The following is a 6,000-nucleotide window of genomic DNA, read 5'->3' on the forward strand; positions in this document are numbered from 1 at the left end:
ATTGATGCAAACAATTTATTTCAAAACAGCAGGAACAAGCAACGCCTCTGTCAGACCACCAACAAAACAAACAATTACAAAATTCACGCTACTCACCTATGAAGACTCATGTTACTCCACCGACTAATACAACTCCGACAAAAACGGTCTTGTTACATTAGCAAAGGTCCAGTCGATCCAATCCAGTAAAATATGCAGTCCAAAACATACAGTTATATCAATAAATATCCACGAAAAGCCGTTGCATCATTTCAAATTAGCCGGCAGATATGCTAATCTTCCGACGTATGATTCTCAGTCAAAACTCACGTTAGCATGTAAACATTAGCCACATCTTGGTATCAAAATGGCGGCTGCACTCTGACCTTTCGATTGACACATCACTTAACCCAATAGGAACTTCCATGTCCTGTCCACAGCCTACAATATCCAGCGAGAGTCGCATTGAAAGCAGGTGCATGCCCCTCTTCTTTCGTATAAACACCGAGAAAATAGGAACAAAGTCTGCCGATAATTGGCGCTTCAAATAGCTAGTGAAATTCCGGATATAACCTCATGCTGCTTCACTGCTTTTTATAAAGCCACAACATGGAAATTATATAAATATAAATAGTTTGCTGTGATTTATTTTTTATATGAATTGCTTTCCCACCATCATTTGATGTTTTTATGTAACATCATAAAACATCTTTTTTTTTTTTTTAACTGATTTGTAACAGTTTTGGAAAGCACAGACAAATTATGTTGTCCTGCCAATTAGTGCTGATAGCTGCATATTAGAAAACGCTCCTATGGGTCGTTCTGGAGTGCATGGTCAAACTACCTATGTGGTCTTTTAATTTGGAGGACTTGATGCATAAATACCCTGAAATGCCTTAATGAAAGTGCTGAGCACTGATGTGAATTCTGAAATAGATTAAGTTGAGGCAAGAGTTCCATAAACTACATGCTCCCCATAGCTTAAGCTCTATGGGATTAAAACCACATTTATATCAGGGTTTAACACACCATCAGCTACTGTAATTTACTGATTATCATACCAGCCATCAGATCTGTTGAAAAACTATAACATGACTCAGTTGAAGCTGAGATATTCATATTCTTATCTTTTTAGAGAACATATACTGGAATAAATTATATTAATTTACAAATGTTGTAAAATAGGTATTCAGAGTCATAAAGGTAATGATCCTCCATCCTCAATATTCCCTTTCCTAATTATAGAAAGCCTGGCTGCGTTGTGGATGTTGTGAATTTGTTTTACAAGACGTGCGAGTTTAACAAAGCATCATTTAGTAAATGAGATCAGATCCAACGGGGACATTCATAACAACGGGCATTTTAACAAGACACTTTGATGTTTAGCACACTGGTTAGAAAGTGAGTTCTGCTCTACTTCTGAAGGATACGGGCATGCAGAAGCCATCTCCATTAAGAGACCCACTAGCCCCGTTCCCGAGTGACTGCGAGAGATTGGCAGCATCTAATTACATTCCGAGGCGGTCTATTCCTTTAAGGTACTTGGGTGCTATTCCACGAAGAGCACTGTTCTGAATCTCCAGGGTCACAAGCATGCTAGATTTTGGATCACCGACTAAATTGGGTCCGGGAGAAAGGTGCTGATGGTGTGGTGAGAGGAGATTGGACTGCTATGATACTGAAATGCAAGGGGAATTAAAATGCTGTCAGGCCGCAAGCAATAAAACCTATCTAAGCATCACTAGGGATTTTCTTCTTCACTAGAGCACATATAGAAAAAGTCATAAGGTATTAATGGCTGATTTTAATGTTCATGTGTAATGACTGCCTGCAAGTCATCTACAGTGCTCCATATGTACCTAATAAGAGATAATGTTTGAGATCATGCTCAGAAATCAGCTGTAGATTTATCAATGTACACAAATAAGGTGAAAACGTCTTACTGTCAAGTTTAAAGTGGACATTCAACTCAGAATACCAAACACTTAACAACTTGGATGGATCCACTCTTGTGCACTTCATGTTTCTATTCTGTCTCCTTTTAAAACTATTCAAACATGGACATGTAAGTATCATCATAAGATATCCTTCATTATTCCTCAATGCCTTGAGTAAAATCTGTCATATTTGCTTCACTGTAAAAATCTGAACGTAACACTATTTGCCTCTCTGAGTCCCAAGCAGCAAGAAGAAAGACATAGCAACATGGCACCCTTCTGGAGAAAAGTATAGCTCAGGAAATATCCTCAGTTAAGGGCATTTGCTGAGCTATAATTGTAATATAATATAAGATTTCATGTCTCACAGTCTGTTGCAGTGTGTGTATATGCAGTCATATGTCACAGCTGAATGGGAAAAGCATGACTGTGTGTGTGTGTGTGACTATGCTTACAGCACAAGGCTCATGAGAAGAGTGCTAATTCAACAGAGAAAGAATAAAATAGATGCAGGGAACATGCATGACATTATGTTTCTGCATGCAGATTCAAGGCCCTACTGTGGAGACAATATCTGTTCTGTATGTAAAGACTGAGCTTTCCCATTTAGAGCAAACATGATTATCACTAGTGGGAAGATCTGATGTAAAACAAGATGAATTGCAACGACTGCTTGTGATAAGCTTTTGACTGTGTGGTACAAGGTGCACACATACTGTGGGTGGTGAAAAATTAATGTTTCTGCAATGATATTATTAAAAATGATCAAGGCAGAGCAACCTTACGGACGAAAATGATTCAGCACGGCTTGGATAAAAAAAGAAATATATTACTGATTAAATTATAGTTATTTGATAAGAGAGCCATTAACATGAGCCATGTTCCAGGGGTGGATTCTTAAATGGATAAAACAGCATTCCAATCCTACACACACATGGAAACCTTTTAAGTCTAATTGTGCCATCTGCTGTTTAAGAAGATGTTCTTTAATCCTGCAGTGGAGATAATGCATTAAAAAGGGGCTTGGACAATCGCATTGTACTTTTCTGAATTCCAGAAAAGCTAACTCTTCGGACATATGAGGTTTCTGCAAAAGCCTGAAGCAACTCATTATCATTTGAGCAGGGAAAAGCAGACTGATTAACAACTCAAATTGCACTGTATGGCCATGTTAGTTTCCAGTAAGCACTGGCGAAATTTGGCCAAGCAGTATGTCACAAAGCTTTAGCTTTACACTACGCCAACAAACAATTCAATTTGGTCTTTTTCAGCCTCTATTTACTGCAAACAAACAACATCCGTGTCAGCAAAGCACACTCGAGGGATTGGTTTCAGCACAGACCAGATAGAAACAAATCAGAGCTCCAGCTATAATTTTTGGTGCTCTCACTGTTTATAAATCACATGACCCATCATTATTATGGTTTAGTTTATCTCTTTCAGCAGCTGTTGTGTACATGTTTTAAAAATGTTCACAGAAACCATGCATTCAGTACAACATAATTAGGGATTTTATGAAAACAGGTGCACAACACTTACATATTTGATCAGCATTATAATTATGCAAATTATTTGTGCTATACCTATATATTTGTATTGTGGTTTGTACTATATGTCTACATTTGCTTGTTCTCCTTCTTAACATTTGCACAATACTGTATCTACACAGGGCGAGCAGCATAATATGTACCCATGACACAAAAAAGACCGCCTTTTATGGTAAACTAAAATGACTTGTATGTGAAAGTGGTGCATATTATCAATTTAGCGACGAACTCACAGAAAATTCTCACCTGCAAGTCCTCTCAACAAGTCATGCTGGTATATAATGTTTTCCAAAATGTTGAACCATTCCTTTAACCTTCCATTGCACTTTTTCAGTGTCAACACCTGCCTTTAAGGGCAATGAGTAGTAGGAATCCTCTTTCACTTGCAGAAATCACACAATTACTTATTTTAATTTTGGTCATTATAAATTTAAATATGGTACAGTATATAGAGTATGTGCTTGTTTAAGTGTACCAGAATCTTCTTCAGTAACTAGTTTGTACATGAGGGCTGCTATAAGCTTTTTTTTTCATTGAACACATTTTAACATGTCACAGTAGGAAAAGCACAGGTGTAAATAATAACTGAATGGCTGAATTCCATTTAGCTGATTCAGTTTCAGGGTCCTGGACTGTCACACTGTCATGGAATAAAGTGGAGCCAACTTTAATGTTATTAGTAACACCTGTGCTTTTCCTACTATGACAAGTTAAAATGTGTGTTGTGAAAAAGGTCTATTCCAGATGCAGATAATGATTACTGATATGAAAGGTAAATGTATTATGCAGACTACTTTCGCCTCAAATGTAGGGTTTCCGATGCCCACGCACAACCGTGATATGCACACATAGACAGTACACATAAATCATATCGATTAAGAGCACACATCATTGTAGTAATGCCTGTGTACACTACTGTATGTGAGTGAACGGGGTATTACTTCATGGGTGCCCAGTGGCCTCTTACTCCAGGTTTAATTACATCGATGCCCTCTGCAACACTCATTTCATCTACCTGTCTAATTGCTGCAAAGGTTGCAGGAGGACCACATGATGACACAGCCTCTGGCCACGATGTTTAGTGGGGAGACAGCAAATTACACAACGCATCTGTGAAGGGACTTCAGTCTGGCTCCAAAAGACCTTTAATTCTTGGTGGTACTCCATGAAAATCAGAATCATGTTATTAACCGCAGTATCTCATTCTTAGACATTTAGAGCTGCAAGGCTAAACCCGATATGTTTTGCAGTGGTTGTTTGCTGTTTTTAGCCTCATTGTCTTCCAATGTCCATACATCTGTTTCCCTTGAGATGGTACATTGTAGACGCTTGAACCGCTGTGCAACTACTTTGTACCTGATGAACAATTGTGATATTTGGCAACATGGGGTTGCTGTAATTAAAGTTTGAAGTTTTACTTCTTTTAAAGTTTTAAAGAGCATAATTTCCACAATCATGTCAATGGAACTTGCTAAACACATATTGTATCTGCTCCAGAAAAAAACTGCCAAAAACTCAGACGAAGATGTGTCAACGTGAGGTGGAAAGCTGTACGACACCACTTTATGAATAAACCGAGACAGCAGCAATATATGATAGTCTAAAGGGAAATAAGAGAAACAATTGGAGCTCCTGAAATCATTCAGTCTTAACTGTCACACAAACATATAAAGACATACTGCACAAACAGAGCCACTTTGTGCCGTTACAGCAAACATATGTAGTGTATAGAGGTTTACACTATGTTTATATCAAAATTTGATCTCATTGATCGGGGCACCACTCCTCACTTTGGGAGTAGAAGACAAGTGGTCAATGTTGTTGAAAGAATTTACTGTTATGAGACTGATTAAGACTGATTAAAATGTTTATTTATCTATTCTCCTCAAAGAACACAGACAGCTTCTTTCTAATAAATGATGACATTTAATTGTAACTAAAGATCCTAAGAGTACATGATAAAGCAAATAATCAAGCAAATGAACACAAATTTAAATTATGAGATAAATCATAACTGAGTTGGTGATAGTGATGAAGTATGTGTTTTGAAGTAATAAAATTTACTTCTCTAAGGAAATTATAATTTGATTTGACATCAACTCAGATAGATTATATTAATTCAGTCATCTTATCTCTCACAGTTATCAAAGTTAAAACAATTCTTCAGGAAATCTTAGGCTAAGCAACATGATCTGGTTCACATACTGATTAGACAACTTAATTCACATTAATTAAGAATTGGCTGGAATAGGAGATATACCAATGGGAAGTCAACTAAGGAATGCATATCAGATTTATGACAGTCTCTGGAGATAAGGAAAACCCAAAGGGAGTCTCTATCCATATTTAATGTGAAGTTATCTTGTCAGCCAAGGTTTCTCAAAAGGGGTTTTTGAAAGCACCAGCGTTGATCTGGCCAGTGTCACTAGTCAACTCCCACTAGGAGCGTTGAAAGGTCAGTTCATCTCTTGGGTTAGACACTCACCTCCATGTCTCTGTGGAATTCAAAAGAGGTTCTGTCTAGTGGAATTAAAGAA

At 37.5% G+C, this 6,000-nt stretch overlaps 1 protein-coding gene across 5 annotated transcripts in view; it reads right to left on the minus strand.

Annotated features, from left to right (window-relative positions):
- The window catches only part of adgrb2 (adhesion G protein-coupled receptor B2), a 203,173-nt gene extending 202,686 nt beyond the window's left edge, over positions 1 to 487 (minus strand). Inside the window, exon 1 of one of the 5 annotated variants that reach the window (XM_044336656.1) lies at positions 97 to 487. The gene's annotated coding sequence lies outside the window, so the exon portion shown is untranslated. The remainder of the gene's footprint in view (positions 1 to 96) is intronic. The other 4 variants (XM_044336657.1, XM_044336659.1, XM_044336658.1 and 1 more) reach the window with 4 other exon arrangements.
- Positions 488 to 6,000: the final 5,513 nt, after the last annotated feature.

This window comes from Thunnus albacares, chromosome 19 (assembly GCF_914725855.1).
Source record: "Thunnus albacares chromosome 19, fThuAlb1.1, whole genome shotgun sequence".
In the NCBI taxonomy this organism is placed as follows: Eukaryota; Metazoa; Chordata; class Actinopteri; order Scombriformes; family Scombridae; genus Thunnus; species Thunnus albacares.